This window comes from Heteronotia binoei, chromosome 4 (genome assembly GCF_032191835.1).
Source record: "Heteronotia binoei isolate CCM8104 ecotype False Entrance Well chromosome 4, APGP_CSIRO_Hbin_v1, whole genome shotgun sequence".
NCBI lineage: Eukaryota > Metazoa > Chordata > Lepidosauria > Squamata > Gekkonidae > Heteronotia > Heteronotia binoei.
The window spans coordinates 139,708,554-139,725,239 of record NC_083226.1 but is presented as its reverse complement, the minus strand read 5'-3'; positions in this window follow the sequence as shown (position 1 = coordinate 139,725,239).

The window sequence follows — 16,686 nt, the reverse complement described above, 5'->3', positions numbered from 1 at the left end:
GCTAAACAATCTATGCAATGAGAAACGTTTGGCTGCCATGAAATTTACAAAATTTGGAACCTACAGCACAGAACTCCTTTTCGGGGAAGGAGAATATACATTGACAGTAGGAACCTCCAGTCTCACGCATTTACAATTTAACCCGTTGATAGCCAGCAATGAGACTCTCCTAGAAATCAGCTTCCATGTAATTGGCTCACATGTTGTGAAAAGGGACATAAGGGAACAGGTTTTAATTCAACCCCAAATGCTGCTAGAGGAAATCCGTGTCAGCCTTACCGGACTGAATACTACGGAACGGCTACCTCAATGTGTTCCATACTTGGAACCCAGCAACAAAGGCTGGAAGGCATGGCTCTAGCTGTGGGCAGGCAAAACCCATCACAGATCTAAACAGTCTGTAGGAGACTTGCTTGCACCAGTCGCTGGGGGAGTGGCTGTGCTAGATTCCATGAATATTGAAATTCTGGCTAATAAATTTGCTTATGCCACCTCATAAGACTTCTCCTAATGCCTCATGCAAAAAAGATTTTTCTATATACATCCCATTATTCCATTAGGACTGCAAACAGGACCAAATGAGGTTCTATATTCTCTAGACTCAGATAAATGGGCTAGACATACTGGAAGGGGATGGGAAGCAGTGAGCATGCAAGCATGTGTGCACAAGGACAATTTGGGTTTCATTTGTGAAGAGCAAACCTTAAAGGCACACCACCCCTGCGTGACTCCTATAAGGGACTCCCACAGGAATGTCACTATACCCTGAGGAACTCCAAATGCTCTTAGAAGTCAGGTAGCCAATGCACAACAAGCTGTTGGACGCATGGTTTTCCCCAGCGCTCTATGAGCCTTAAGTACCAACCGGACTTGGAAGCAGGGGGAAGTTACCCAACGGCGCCCAAGGTTGACACCTGAACAGAACCTGTCCTGACCCACAGAGCCATCTGTAAATGCAGCCCTTGATCGCATCGGAGTGAAAGGGAACCAGATAGGCATGGAGCCGAACCAGGGAGCTGAGATTGGCAACTTTTTCAGGACAGCCTTTTCCCGCCAACTAACCCCTTGGTCATAGCCAGGTCAGCACAACCACTGCTTCCTCACAAATCTAGTCCTTTATTTTCCTTTTTCAACTGCTTAAGATCTCTTCCTTGGTCTTTGCACCCCAATCACGGTTGTTTTGGCTAATGGTTATCCTAATCATCACTCCCAAATGACCTCAGGCTTGGGACATTTGCATTGTCATACTCTACACATGCTCCAACCCACCACCCAGATGTAAAGGAAGATGGGAAATCGAGTTCTTTCCCCGGCTTCCCCGGTTTGAGTCTGTCTTTTACCAAAGAAGGTAGGGCCGTACAGCCCTGAGGGTAAAAAGAGGACAGACACTGATACTTGTCCCCCCCCCCCCCGAGCATGGTGGCTCCAGCTAAAAATTTCCCCCTTCCAGGGTCTCGGTGTGTCAGAACAGATCCTCTTCAGATGCCAACTTATGAGACTATCTGGAGTTTGGATCAGACACGCGAGTCCCCGGAGGGAGAAGAATGGTTGGGTCCGTCTCGGCCAAGCCGAGCCACACAACAGGAAGCGCTTGTCAATTACAGTGCCTGAGCATTATTGTGTGTTTTCCCAATCCACCACCAAAATATTATTGTATATTGTGTGTTGCAAATATCAATATGTTATGTGTTTCTGATGAGGCTAAAACACACACAAAGGCATGGAAGGTCTGTTTCAATGGAAAGGGTAATTTACATAGTCCCTCCTATTCACACCTGTGCTTACATTCCCTCCTCCGTCCCATGTATGCTGCCTCAGCCGCCAGCGGGAGGCAGCACTTAGCAAAATATGTGACGTATCCAGTTGACAGTTGCCATCTTCCGGGCAGGAGATGTCACTGAAATGGTATTTTCAACTAGACATGGATATGTATATGTATTTTCAAGTCTATTCTTTATAAGGGAAGGTAGGTCAGCCCTGGGAGGGCCAGCTTTGAGGTAGTCTATCAGCCGAACCAGGGAGTCTGAACCTGTATCAGGACCCTGAGGGAGCCCAGCACAAGACCATCAATGGCAGAAACGAGGGTCAAGCCCCTGCTCTCGCCAATGGGTTCAGAGAAGATAGCCTCTGCTTGGGTATTCCTTCCAACATGCCAGCAGCCCATCCAGCCCGATCCATTGTTAGGTCTGGGTGCCCAAATGGACCAAGGGGTAAATGACAGGCACCCAAGCACAGTGGGTCAACTGGGAACAAATGCTCATTAAAACTGAGGCATCAATTTTTATGGTTATGTTTTTAATATATTGTTGATAAATATGCTGTACCATCATGCATTGCACCGGGCCCCTCGGAGCCACAAAGGCTCTAGATTAAAAAGAGGAGAAGGCACACTAGGCTGGCTTCTCCGAACCCATTGCAAGGGGAGGAGCACCATGCAGATGCAGACTCCCTGGTTCGGAGTGTCAGCCCAGTGGCCATTTTCTCCCAGGAAACATGACCATCTGTAGCAACTAGTGCTCAGGGCATGCCCATAGACATGCCTTAAGGACATAATGTGCACATTCCAGTCAATGCAAAATGGAACCTTAGGGTCTGGATAATGGGAAACGTGTTGTATTTGATGATGTATGTATTGTTTAAGGACATGTCAAACACAATAATGATGCAAACATCTCCCCCAGAAGCCTTTGTGATTGCCTGTGTGCATATGTAGATGGAAGCCTCCTCATAATTAGGTCTGACTATGCCATGTGAGTCCAGAACTGAAGGAAGCGGAGGAACCCGATCTGACTCAGGAAGCATCAGGAAATCCCGCATTGAGCATGCTCTGCGAAGAATTTGGCTTCAACCCGGGCATTCTCCATACAAGGGGGGGTGGGGTGGGAAGAATAATGACTGCTGCCAGGCACTCTCTCTCTCTCCCTTCACCAGGACACCACCTAGTAGAGACATGGAAGAAGATCCTCCTCTGCCCCCAGAATAAGAAGCTTATCGAGGGAGGAGAAGAAGAATAGAAGACTCATGGTTAAATAATGGCCAGGAAACAAATGTTTTAGAATAGTTATAGGGGAATAATGTGCAAATTCAACTTGTAACCATGAATTCTGATGCAATTGTGTACTTTTCTAATTAAGTTGATATAATTGTGTACTTTTCAAATCAATTATTGTTATTTATCTCGCTTGAATAGCACCAATGATTTTATGAAATCATTCTTTTATACCAATGATTATGAAAATTGCAACCCTGTGTCAAAGATACTGTATGCTGAACAATGTTGCCAATGTTAGTTGCCTTCACATTGTAGAATTTGAGGAAGTAGCCTTTGGCTCATTGGATACTGTATTTTCAAAGTCATTTTTGAGTACTTTAGCTTAGTGGCTCCAGTCTTTAGATAGGAGGTACACCCCGATTGATACTTGGCTCTCAAGGGGAACATCGCCTGTCAAGATCAGCTGTGGACTTTTGTTGTTCAAGACCTTGTCTCCATTTGGTGACGTAGGTCTTGAAGGGGGGGATTGTGAGAAAAAGACCCCTAATTTCAGAACATCATAGTCACCCGTTTGGTTGCCAGGGTGCCTGGAAATTCAACCCACACACATCTGCCAGGAGAACATGGGTTTCTCGGTGTGGCTGAGTTGAGCTTACTGCTGACTCTTCCAGTAGACCCTGCAAGAAGACACACACACACTCCGGCTTGTATCAAAGCAGTGTGTATTATACAGTTATCTACAGCAGTGACTATATACAGATACTGGAACAAACTAACGAAGTGCTTCGCCATACATCCAATAATCCTCAAGGGAAAAGAACGAAGGCACTTATCTACATTTATACAACAGCCAGCCAATGGGAGCAATGTACAAATTGCTGAGTCACTGTACATCTGACTCCAGTTCACCTGATGCAGCTGTCACTGGCTGTCAGACTCAGATCTAAGATCTAAGCATGCTTCTTCACTCCTTATGCAGACACTTTGTCAACAGGGTTTTGTCTACCAGACTGTAAGGGACTTATGTGAGTACTAACAGCCACAACGTTGCAGTAGCACTCCTTGTCTCTGGAAGAGTGCTAACCAGGAGAACAGATGGGTTTCCAGTCGCTCCGGGTGATCACCATCTCAGCCGTTGCAGCAGAAGAAGTTGAACCACCAGGAACTGTCCAGGCAAGCGGATTCCAGCCTTGACCATAGAATCCATATGGGAAGGTTAACATCACCAGCAGCTATCTTCCTGCAGTGCCAGACTCCATTTCAGCAAAGCAGGAGGCTCACGTACTCAACAGATGTCACCTATACATAAGGCAATCAAGCTTATCTTAGGTGTGGATCCTTTCAGACTGCCTAAGCCTTTGTCCAACGGAACCCAAGACAAAAGATGGTGCCAATAGAGGAATGAAGAAGAGGAAGAACATCTTCACCCAGAGCCAAGTGTCTTTGTATAGATTGGGTGTTACCTTAGGTAGCAATTTGGCCATCTATTTTCACCTTTTAGATAAGCTTTGATAGCCTTTTAATCACCTCCACTCCAATAATTTCACCCATTCTTTCCTTTAATGGTCATCCTGGAGCCTCCCCCTTTGGCCCATTGTTACCTGGAAGTCAAATCAGGTAACTAGAGTCAGGTCTGCTCATTGGCCAGGTATGGGCATCCAATTAGGTGCCCCCAATAAACTGGCTATTGGCTACCGCATAAGTCCAGCCCTTATAGTCATTGCAGAACCTCCCCTTTTTCTGAGATCATGTACCAGCTGACCACCTGTCATCTGCCCCTGTACCCCCCATTCCTTAAGGGCTCAAGGTAGTCCTTATAACCACAGTCCCAACTCCCCACAGATATGCATCTAGCAGTACCCCATTTCTAATGTTTAGATACATCCCCGATTCTTGGCCAGTTGAGGGTCCCTTTCCCCTTAGTCCTCGTTTGTCGCCATTGGAGCCTTCCTTGAAGACTACGATTGGTAATTATCACCCTGTTTGTCCATCCTTATGTTACCTCTATGCATTTCTCTCTATTTTTATTCGGACTGTATGTGTGTTGTGTGTATCCATTACCTTGTATGTGTGTTCTATACTTTCTGTAATAAATGTGTAATTGTTTTACTTAATTAGTGTCCTTGGTAAATTTAGCAATAATTTCTGGAAGTGGAATCTTGTATACATAGATTCTAGATCCTTTTTAAGCCAAAGGTGCCCACCTGTCAATTCCGCAACCTCTTTTGAGGGCATTTTGGCTTACAGTGTCTAACTGATTCCCCTTCAACCCTGCAACTGGCCAATTGTTTCCCCCTCAACCTTCACCAAGGCATCAGTTTGGGCTGCAGAGAACATGAACAAGTAATTCCTTCTCAGCAGCCCAGACTGTCAGTTTGAGGGAGGAAAGAAATGGATCACTTATCTCCCCCAACCGCAAGCAGCATCTCTAGTGATTACTGATGAAGCAGAAATATTCCATAAATCCAGTGCAGTTCCAAGCCAAAACATCATATGCTAGAATCAGGAATAAGCCCTAATTATTAGTAGCAACTGGAAACCAAACAGCAAAGTCAAGAACAAGCAATGGCCCTCGTGGAGGTTTGAAGGTTTGTTTAGAGTAATTTGGAAGCTGATCCTGGTAAAATTTGAGTTGTCCAGATGGGGAATCAGGTTAATCCATCAAGACAGAAGTATAGAAAAATGAGAAATCAGATTGGATATACAATGTGGGAATTGCCAGAATCAAGAGTATGAGGTTTGGAATTAAGAACCAAACCATATGTGGCCTATTTGGAAAGACAGTTTTGTACTTTCTTTTAGCAATGCAAAGAGAAACAAGAGTACTGTCCTTCTCTAAATGACAGAAACAGAAAGGGGCAATTCCAAAAGCCTTTAAAGAGAAATAACCAATACATTTTGACCCCCCCCCACACCCAAAAGCAGATTTTTTTTGTGAACAAAACTACAAAGTAATTAAGAAGATAAGCCTGTCATAAAGGCATTTGTTCCAAGGTCTGGCTTACATTGCTAATGTTATTAAATCTCTCCATGTGATTATGTACAGCTGTATGGAAAACACTTGGTATGAGTTGTGCTGTAGATTTGGTGAGCCAATAATCATCTTCAGGACAGTTTAGCCTTTTCAAGATAAGATTTCAGCACCCAACCCAATTTCTCACAGTTCCCATTTCCTGGTCTACTGGTCCCATGGTATGGATTGAAGACACATGGTAAAACCTACCTTGTTAACACTACGTGGATCTGGTTGAGGCACCTGGAAACCCTATGTAAGCCAGAAAAGTGATATATGTACACATGTGCCATCAAGTTGCAACCAACTTACAGCAATCCTAGGAATGGGCTTTCAAGGCAAGTGAGTAGCAGAGGTGTTTTGTCATTGCCTTCCTCTGTAGAGTCTTCTCTGTTGGTCTCCCATCTAAGTCCCTGACCCTGCTTAGCTTCCAAGATCTGACAAGATCATGCTATACCTTACCACCTTCCTTGGCAAAAACAACATGCCACTTCTCAAAACCTAGGTCTTGAAACTGTAACAATGTGACATAATATGCTCACATTTACTTATTTACATTGTTTATGGTCTGCCTTTCTCACTGAGACTCAAGGCGGATTACACAGAGTAAGCCAAGTACAAGCAACAGGATGGGACATCCAATAATTTAACTAAACATTTTGCAGACTGAAACATGATTGCCAGGTTTTGGTATCCTTATTGCCTTTTGTTTATTTGGCCAGCGCACAATATTTTTGAATACTAGTTAAATAGAAACACAGCAGGGATAATAATGATTTATCTGTTTTATTTTTAAAATGCCATTGTGAGAGTGTGCATGTCTGTGTAATATGCATTCAGTACAGAAGTATCTCAGCAAATAGGTTACTGAATATTTATGTGAATCTGCTGCAAATCATGTCTCTTCTTAGACTACAGATTCTTGGGGTCATTGACATGATACTAGGCTCTTAAAAAGGTAACCTGGCCAGTTCTGGCCTCAGTGTCAGGAACATGAGATGGCCAAACAGTTTTCAGAAATCTGCCTTGCTGTGTAATCAGAGAAATGCTGGGCAAGTCAGGATATTGCTTCTACTTAGAGTGAAATGTGAGAATTATTTGTAAGTGCTGGTGTGTCATTGACATAACTTCTTGTTAGGCTTCTGTGTAAGGCTATATTACACAGCCTTGAACTGTATAAGGCTCCTCCTTGCCCTGTGGCTCTTAGCCTGAGGGTCTGGCCTGGGGTTCCTGTAAAAAGCTGAGTAGCTTTTACATCCTCTATGTGTTAAGCTTTTTTTTTTTTTTTTTTTTTTGCTTCTGCAGTCCTTTCATAAATAGTCATGAGGCACTTTGGCAGGGGAATTCTCCAGGATGTGCTAGAAAAAGTGAACCTTTTCTGCAATTGATTGCAGCAGCATGACTGGTGAGGAAACTGAGGCAGTGACATCAAAAGTCTGTGGTATGTCTGTATTCTTATCTGAGGGTAACAGCAATTACACTTGCAGCAAGTATAAGCTGGTAGCCCTACTGGAGGAGAAGATACAGGGACTTGAGACAAGCTTGTCCACACTTCATTTTAGATGAGAAGGTGAAGAGTTCATGGGTAGAATGCATGAAGCATTCCTGAGAGGGCAACAAGAAGAGGAGAGAAAGGTATCTCAGCAAAGGGAGGAGCACCCAACAGAGGAGGAAGGCTCATGGAAGAATATAACCCACAGGAGACATTCCAAGCCTCTGTTGCTAAACAATCAGTTCCAGGATGTCTCCATAGATATTTATTCTGGACCACTGAAACCAGGACTACTCTCCCAGCCTCCCTGAAGCTTGAAGGAAATTTCCCAGACCCCTTGGATGAAAGGATTCAAGCTTCTGCTCCCCAATATAGGAGAATGTGTGTACTGGTGATTGGAGATTCCATACTGAGAGAGGTAGAGGCTAGTGTGCTGACTGGACTTGTCATCTCAAGAAGTATACAGTCTATCAGGTTCACACATCCAGGATGTGACAGAAAGGGTAGGAAAACTTATCAGGCCCACAGATTATTATCATTTCTTGCTCATCCATGTGGAAACGAATGATATTGCATCCAGTGGTACTAAAAGAACTTGTGGATCTAATTTTTGAGCTGCTGTACTTTATTTATCAGCATTCTTGAAGAATAGCTGAGGTGTCAGAAGACTGGAGCTGGGCAAATGTTGTCCCCATCTTCAAGTACGGGGGAAATGAGGATCTGGGTAACTACCAACCTGTCAGCTTGATATCTATACTAGGGAAATTGTTAGAACAAATAATCAGTCAGTCCTCGAGCCATTAGAAAGGATGTCTGTGATTACTAAAAATCAGCATGGGTTTCTCAAGAACAAATCATGTTAGATGAACCTTCTCTGTCTCTATTTTTTTTTAGAAAGTTACTAGATTGCTGGATCAGGGAAATGCTGTAGACATAGTTTATCTTGATTTCAGTAAGGCTTTTGATAAAGTTCCACATCATATTCTTGTTGACAAATTAGTAAAATGTGGTTTGGATCCTACAACGATTACTAAAGTGTGCTTGCGAATCATCATAGAATCTTAGAGCTGGAAGTGACATCCAGGGTCATCTATTCAAACCCCCTGCACAATGCGGGAAATGCACAAGTACCTCCCCCTGCTCTCCTTCTCATGCTGTACGTAAATTCACAGAATCAACATTGCTGTCTTGGTGGGGAGCCCCATCCTGGGACCTGTTTTGTTCAACATCTTTATAAATGATTTGGATGAAGGAATAGAGGGAATGCTTATTAAATTTGCAGGTGGTGCTAAATTGGGAGGGATAGCAAATATGGTAGAAGACAGATACAGGATACGGAATAATCTTGACAGTGTGGAAAATTGGGCTAAAACAAATAAAATGAACTTTAACATGGATAGATGTAAATTTCTGCATTTAGGTAGAAAAAAATCAAGTGCATAAATCAAATCAAATGGCAATAATATGTGCAAAAAGGATCTAGGGGTTTTAGTGGACCACACTACGATTGAACACGAGTCAGCAGTGAGATTCAGTAGCTAAAAAGGCAAATGCAATTTTGGGCTGTATTAATAGACGTATCCAGATCACGTGAAGTGATGGTATTGCTTTACTCTGCTCTAGTTAGACCTCACCTAAAATATTGTGCTCAGTTTGGGGCAACATAATTTAAAAAGGATATAGACAAACTGGAACATATCCAGAGGAGGGCAGTGAAGATGGTGAGGAGTCTGGAGACCAAGTCCTATGAGGAAAGGTTGAAGGAGCTGGGTGTATTTAGCCTGGAGAGGAGATGACTGAGAGGTAATATGATCACCATTTTCAAGTACTAGAAGGGCTGTCATATAGAGGATGGTGTGGTTTTCTGTTGCCCCAGAAGGTCATACAGAACCATGGGTTGAAACTAAATCAGAAGAGTTTCCAGCTAAAGATTAGGAAGAACTTCCTGACAGAGTGGTTCCTCAGTGGAACAGGCTTCCTCAGGAGGAGATGGCCTCTCCTTCCTTGGAAGTTTTTAAACAGAGGCTAGATGGCCATCTGATAGCAATGCTGATTCTGTGAACTTAGAGGGAGGTATTTGTGAAGTTCTTGCACTGTGCAGGGGATTGGTCGAGATGACCCTGGGGATCCCTTCCAACTCTATGATTCTATAATTCTGTTTTGCTTATCTTTGAAAATATCAGTTTTTACTTGGACTTCTTGAAAAGGGCACCACTATATAGGAATCCAGGATACTGATGGCAGCTAGGATGTCAATAGCCAAAAGGTTCTCAATGAATTTTTAAAATGGAGGTTTGACTGCTGCCCATCAAACCATAAACAAACATTGTGGGTAGGCTTGCCAATCCCCAGGTCCCAGCGGGGGTTCTGCCGCTTTCCCAGACTGCTTCCCGCCCCCAGTCAGCTGGCCAGCGGGTGGAAGCCCCACCCCCTGAGGACCATGTGACTTTCCACCTCCGGAGGCTTCAGTCTCCCATAGGAAAGGCTTCCTCTTGGGATGGTGTTACCTTGAAGAAGCTGGCAGCAACTCATGAGAAGAGAGGCCAATCCCTCGCTTCAGAGTCACCAGAAACGGGGGGGGGGAGGAGGGAAACGTCTACTGAGCACTTCATTATTCCCTATGTGGAGATCGATTCTCATAGAGTATAATGGGGAATTGATCTGGAGGTTTCAGGGGCTCTAGGGGAGCTGTTTTTTGAGATAGAGGCACCATATTTTCAGTATAGTATCTAGTGCCTCTCCCCAAAGTAACCCCCAAGTTTCAAAACGATTGGACCAGGGGGTCCAATTCTATGAGCCCCAAAAGAAGGTTCCCCTATCCTTCATTATTTCCTATGGAAGGAAGACATTTAAAAAGATGTGCTGTCCGTTTAAATGTGATGGCCAGAACTCCCTTGGAGTTCAATTATGCTTGTCACACCCTTGTTCCTGGCTCTGCCCCCAATTTCTCCTGGCTCCACCCCCAAAGTCCCCAGATATTTCTTGAATTGGACTTGGCAACCCTAATTGTGGGGAAAGGAGGGAAGGAGATAGCAAGCTACTCTGAGACTCCCAATACCAATTTCTCACTAGTGTTGCTTCTGTTTTCCCCAGTGCAAGCAAATGATTTCCCACCAGTTGCTCCATGGGTGCATTTTGATGTGCAGTTCCCTCCAGTTCCCCTTGTGGCTTTGTGATGCTGTTTTTTAAGGATTAAGAAACCATGAGGGGAGCTGAAGGGAGCCCCACATCAAAATGCCCCCGCAGTGCAACTGGTGGGAAATCAACCACTTGCACTGGGGGGCGGGGGGGACAGATGCCTGGGGTTTAGCAATGCTGGTGACAAATCCATATGAGCGAAGGGCAGGATATCAATCCAACTCTCCTCCTCCTCCTTACAACTGAAAACCTGTTAGCTGCTTTGTGAATTTTAGTTAGTACTGCACTACTGTTCGGATTATTCCTGTTTCTCTAATCTGGATGTGGATGTTGTTTGGAACACTTCCTTAGCAAGATCAATCACAATCCACAAATACAATCTAGACAAGTCCCAAAAAACTGCACAGAAACAAAGTTATACTGTTCTAGGCCCATTGAAATCAAGAGTTAAACTCTGATACACTATACCACAGAGTGCTTCATTTATTTATCATTTTAGACACTTTTAATTTGCCTTGCCTCAACAGTGGACTCAAAGTGGTTTACAGTGATGTTTAGAAAACAATCTATTTTTGTAAACAAGCAATATTAAAACTTCAGATCAATATTAAAGACTTTGGAGAAATAATATGCCATGTAGCATAGAAGGGTTTCTTGTCTGGAAGTAAAATAACCCAAAAGCCTCTTCAGGAGATGGAGGGATAGTACTTGGCTTACATTATGTAATCCACTCAGAGTCTCAGCAAGAAAAGTGAACCATAAATAGCCTAATAATAATAATAATATATTTGAGACCATCTATACATTATTTTCTAGGGTTTCTTTCTATGTGTAGTTTGTTCCCTTGCCAAGTTAGGAGACTATAACAAACCCCTTCCTCTTCCCTTCCTCAGAGGCAAAATTTTCCCTCTGTTTTTCTGTCTGTTTTTGTGACTGAACTGCCTATGTAATATGTCTTCTTCTTTAACTAAGAAGTCTGACTGTCTCACCCTTTGACAGTTCAGTATTTTGGCTTTTTGGCACAGCCCAGGAACTTGAGGGAAGGCTCAGGAGCCCTCTTTAACTTAAACCAGTGACAAGGGCATTTGAGATGTTTTTAAAATTCAAAAAGAACAAACTATTTATTTGACATAGAGGGGAATGGTCAGATGAATTCAGGGGTTGCAATTTCTGAGATAAAACCAATTTTTGCACAGACTTTAGTTCTTAGTTTTTTATTTATTTATTTATTTATTTATTTAAGATTTATATCCCGCCCTTCCCACAAGTGGCTCAGGGCGGCTTCCAACAATTAGTCAAACATAAGATTAGACAATATTTAAATATATAAACAGTTAAACAGTTAAAACAGTTAAAACCTTAAAAACCAGTAAACAGGTACAGGCTAATGAGAGTTTAAGCTTTTTCACAGTTTCTTGAAATTTTATATTAAGAGGCTTTTGTTCCTGTATTTTTCCTTAACACTCCAGTGCACTTTCTTTAGTATCTCTCAAACTCTTTCGGCTTCCCAGAAGGTTGGTACACACTTTCCAGTACCCAAACCAATTTTTGAAACACCAGTTTTTGACTTACTCTTTATGTCTCTCAGGGCAGTTTTTATTCACACCAGATCAGGGATCTCTGTACTCTTCAGAGCTATGGGTAGGGAAACTTCTACTCTCCCTAGAAGAGCTTTCCATCTTCCTTGGGCTAAATGGGAGTCTCTGTACACTTCCCAAACTTCTAAAGTTGACAAGTCTCACCTGGCTGCCAGCAGGGGATACTGTAGCATTTTGGTTAAAAACTCTATTGTGCCAGAGGGTTTTTTTACCAAAATGTTAGAGCATCCTGTGTGACATGCCCAGTGTGATAACATCACTTCCTGGTGATGTCATCACGCTGGGCATGTCGGGTGCTGATGGAGCTCTTTGGGGTGGGGCTCTCTTGCTGGCCAATCCTGTACCAGCAGGTTGGAGGCCCCAAAATCGGGGAAATTCCACACGCAGCAGGAAGCTGGGAGCCCTACAAACTTCCTAATATTCTGAGACTCCCACTCAGGCCAAAAGAAAGGTTATATAAGACCGAACTGTAAGACCAAACTGTTTCGACAGGCCTTTGAGATCTAACCTAATTTGGGAGAGAGCTGCCACTCTACACCATTAAAGAGTACCATGATCACCATTTACATTTATATTTATGTTAAATTATATCATAGTGATACAGCACCAAAAATGCAATGGAAAGTTTTAATGTTTAAGTGTTTTAAATAATTTTAAATTGTAGTTTTATTGGTTAAATTGTAAAAATGTATGTTGTTAGCCGCCCTGAGTCAGCTTGTAGAGAGGGTGGAATAGAAATTTAAAGTAATAAATAAATTATATATATATATATATATATATATATTCTGAGGAGAAAAGAATTTCTGGCCAGTTGCGCAGGGAATTTTGCTCTGAGGAGACCCCTGGTCTGTCATGATGGGAACTGGATTTAGACACCTTGAGTTATCAAAATAAACTGTGGTTTCAAAAAAATTTAGGTACACACAGGGCTTTTTTAAAGCAGGAATGCACAGGAACGCAGTTCCAGCTGGGTTGGTGTCAGACAGTGTGGCCTAATATGTAAATGTGTTCCTGTTGGGCTTTTTCTACAAAAAAAGCCCTGTGTGAAACAATGGTAACATCAGGGGATGTGGCCTAATATGCAAATGAGTTCCCGCCGAGCTTTTTCTACAAAAAAAGCCCTGGGTACACAAATAAAGAGACCATCTCCAGGAATCCTAAGAGTCATAGAAAACTATATGAAGAAACATTGTAACTGTAACTAAAATACTCAGTCAAGTGCCTCTCACTGTTAAGATCCAAGAATATATGGAAATAATTGTTCATGGAAAATATAATCTCTATTAACAACAGTTTTTACCTCAGCATTTCCAACCCCTGACTACACCTATTGAACATATGAAGCTGCCTTATACTGAATCAGACCTTGGGTCCATCAAAGTCAGTATTGTCTACTCAGACTGGCAACGGCTCTCCAGGGTCTCAAACTGAGAACATAATTCCTTGCCTGTTAAATAAAATCATAACTTCCGTTTGAATGGTATACTGTCATTTGAAAGGGGAAAACAAGTAGAGGACTTATCCCATCAATTTCCTGGACTGAGCTAAAAGACAAATTAGATCATCATGACAAGAGGGGACAGAGATTTTTTAAACAATAACTAAATCTGCACTACTTGGGGCTGTTCAGTCACAGTTGGGAACTAATATTTGGCAGGAAAACCTGCCTGATAGTGGGGAAGTGCCAGGGGTCCATTACAGAAGCTCCTAGTTGAAGTGTACATGGCAGACTTCATTAAGGTTACAGAAACCAAAGAAGATTACAAAAAGTTTGCAATCAACACTCACTTTGACTACTGGAAGGAAAAGCACCTGCATGGGCAATATTTTAAAGACATAGAGAACAAAATTGATAGTGAAAATACCTGGAAATAACTCCAAAATTGGCACTTGAAGAAAGAAAAAGGACTCATTCTGGCTGCACAAGAGCAGGCACTCAAAATGAATAGTATGAAAGCCAAGATTCAAAAGACCAGTCATAACAGCAAATGCCAGTCTTGCAAAACAAAGGATGAAACAATCAACCTCATGGTCAGTGCCTGCAGTAAAGTTCCTCAAACTGACTATAAAGAAAGTCACAATAAAGTTGTAGTGTTGCAGTAGAATTAGGGTTACCAAGTCCAATTCAAGAAATATCTGGGGACTTTGGGGGTGGAACCAGGACACATTGGGGGTGGGGTCAGGAACAAGGTTGTGACAAGCACAATTGAACTCCAAAGGGAGTTCAGTCCATCACATTTAAAGGGATCTTTTAAATGCCTTCCCTCCATTAGAAATAATGAAGAATAGGGGCATCTTCTTTTGGGGCTCATATAAGTGGACCCCCTAGTCCAATCCTTTTGAAACTTGGAGGATGTTTTGAGGAGATGCATTGGATGCTATGCTAAAACTTTGGTGCTTCTATCTCAAAAAACAGCCTCCCAGAGCCCCAGATTCCTGCAGATCAATTCTCCATAATACTCTATGGGAATCATTCTCCTTAAGAAATAATGGAGTGTCCAGCAGACATTTCCCCCCTTCCCCCTGCTTTCTGATGACCCTGAGGTGGGGAAGGGCCTCCAAACCGGGGCATTCCCTGCCCCCACCTGGGGATTAGCAACCGTAAGTGGAATCTTTGCAAGAAGTTTGGCTTTCCATCAGCCAGAGATGTATGGGAGCACAAACCAGACAAGATCAGGGAAAAAAATAAAACAAAGATTCTTTGGGACTTCCTATTACAAACAGGTAAATGCCTGGAGCATAACACCCCGATACTACAGTTGTGGGCAAAATGAGAAATAGGATTTGAATCATTGACATTGCAATCCCAGGAGACAGCTGAATAGAAAAGAAAGAACTAGAGAAGATCACAAAATAGCAAGATTTATAAATAGAGTCAGAGCACCTTTAGGAGGAGAAGGTTACCATCGTGTCAGTTGCCATTGGAGCCCTTGGAGTAGTGCCTACAAGTCCCAAGAAACACCTAGACATTCTGAGCAAATAATACCAGCTCTGCTCCAGAAGACAGTGTTGCTTGGAACAGCAAGAATCCTACAAAGATATCTCCGCAATTAAAAAAAACAAACACACACCCTTGGCTAGATCTTGAATTGCAGAACACCATCTGCCAATCAAATATCTGACTGCGACAATTCATGAGGAGGAGGAGGTAGTGGTGGTGGTAGTGGTGATTTGGGTCTATCTATAAAGGGTTTTTAAAAGGTTTTCTTTCTAAATGTGGCTTGTTCCCTTTCTAAGTTAGGAAGTGAACAGGTTATGGAAGACAGCCAGGGACAATTTAAATCTTGTACCACATATGAGCATTTGTATGACTTCTAAACTTCATGCTATAAATCTGCCTACATCATTTAAAATAAAAGGTATTTGGTAAAATAATTCAACATTAGTAATGCAAAGGAGGGGCTCTCTGAGAAATCAATACACAGCAGTGAGATCATAGTTACTTTTTGAAAAACATTATTTAATCATTCAAGAGAGTGTCATTGCTTAAAGTTCAAGGAAAAGATGTGCAATGTATTCCATTCCAAAGGAAAGACCTTAGCAATAACCCTAAGTATTGCAGTGAATTTCTGACAGTTCTAATCCTCTTAAGACAATTTAGAGAACTACTTCATTGTCAAAGCTGAGGTCTGGATTTGACATATTCCACACATGCATCCACACTACAGCTGTAGAGTATCAATTTTGCATGTCTGAATGCTCAGGGTTAATCCCTCGCATCTCCAGTCAGGTTTTGAGGTGGAGGGTGACAGATGAAAGCTCAAACAGTGGAGAGCCATTGCCAGCACCAGTCTAGGGTGTCCATGGAAGTGTGAGTTACTACTTCTAGTGTTTTAAAAAATGCAACAAGTTAAGATAGGAAATAGCATTAGATGAAAAGAGCCTGAGCACTAGTATACAGTACAATTTTTTTTACAACAGGCTAGCACAAAAGCTTTTGAAGTCATTGTTCTGTTGATAAATTTTGACCACTCATTTGCACCCTTAAATTATTGAGTTTGATCCAAATTATTAAATTATTGTGTTGAGTTGGAACAGCTTCTATCAAACAAACTAATTTTTGTCTGCTTCTCCCCTTCTGCTGCAGCAAACTGAGTTCCCCAAGTGTCTCCCAGAGGCATATGAGTTCCCCAAGATGTCCCAGTGTCTCCCAGAGGCATATGAGGGGGGGAGATTAAATCTGAAACAACTCCCAAAACAAAAAAACACAAACTGTTGAGAAATAGTGGCCTATGTGAGAAAAAAAAATCTGCTTTTCACATGAGCACGCATGAAAGTGCCTTATCCTGAATCAGAACATGTTCATTAAGGTCAGCATTGTCTACTCAGACTGGCAGCAGCTATTTAGGGTCTCAGGTGGAGGTCTTTCACAGCATCTAGTACTTGGCCCTTTACTGGAGATGCCAGAAAACTCCAGTGTGCAAACCACTTCCATCAATAGGATCCAAACAAA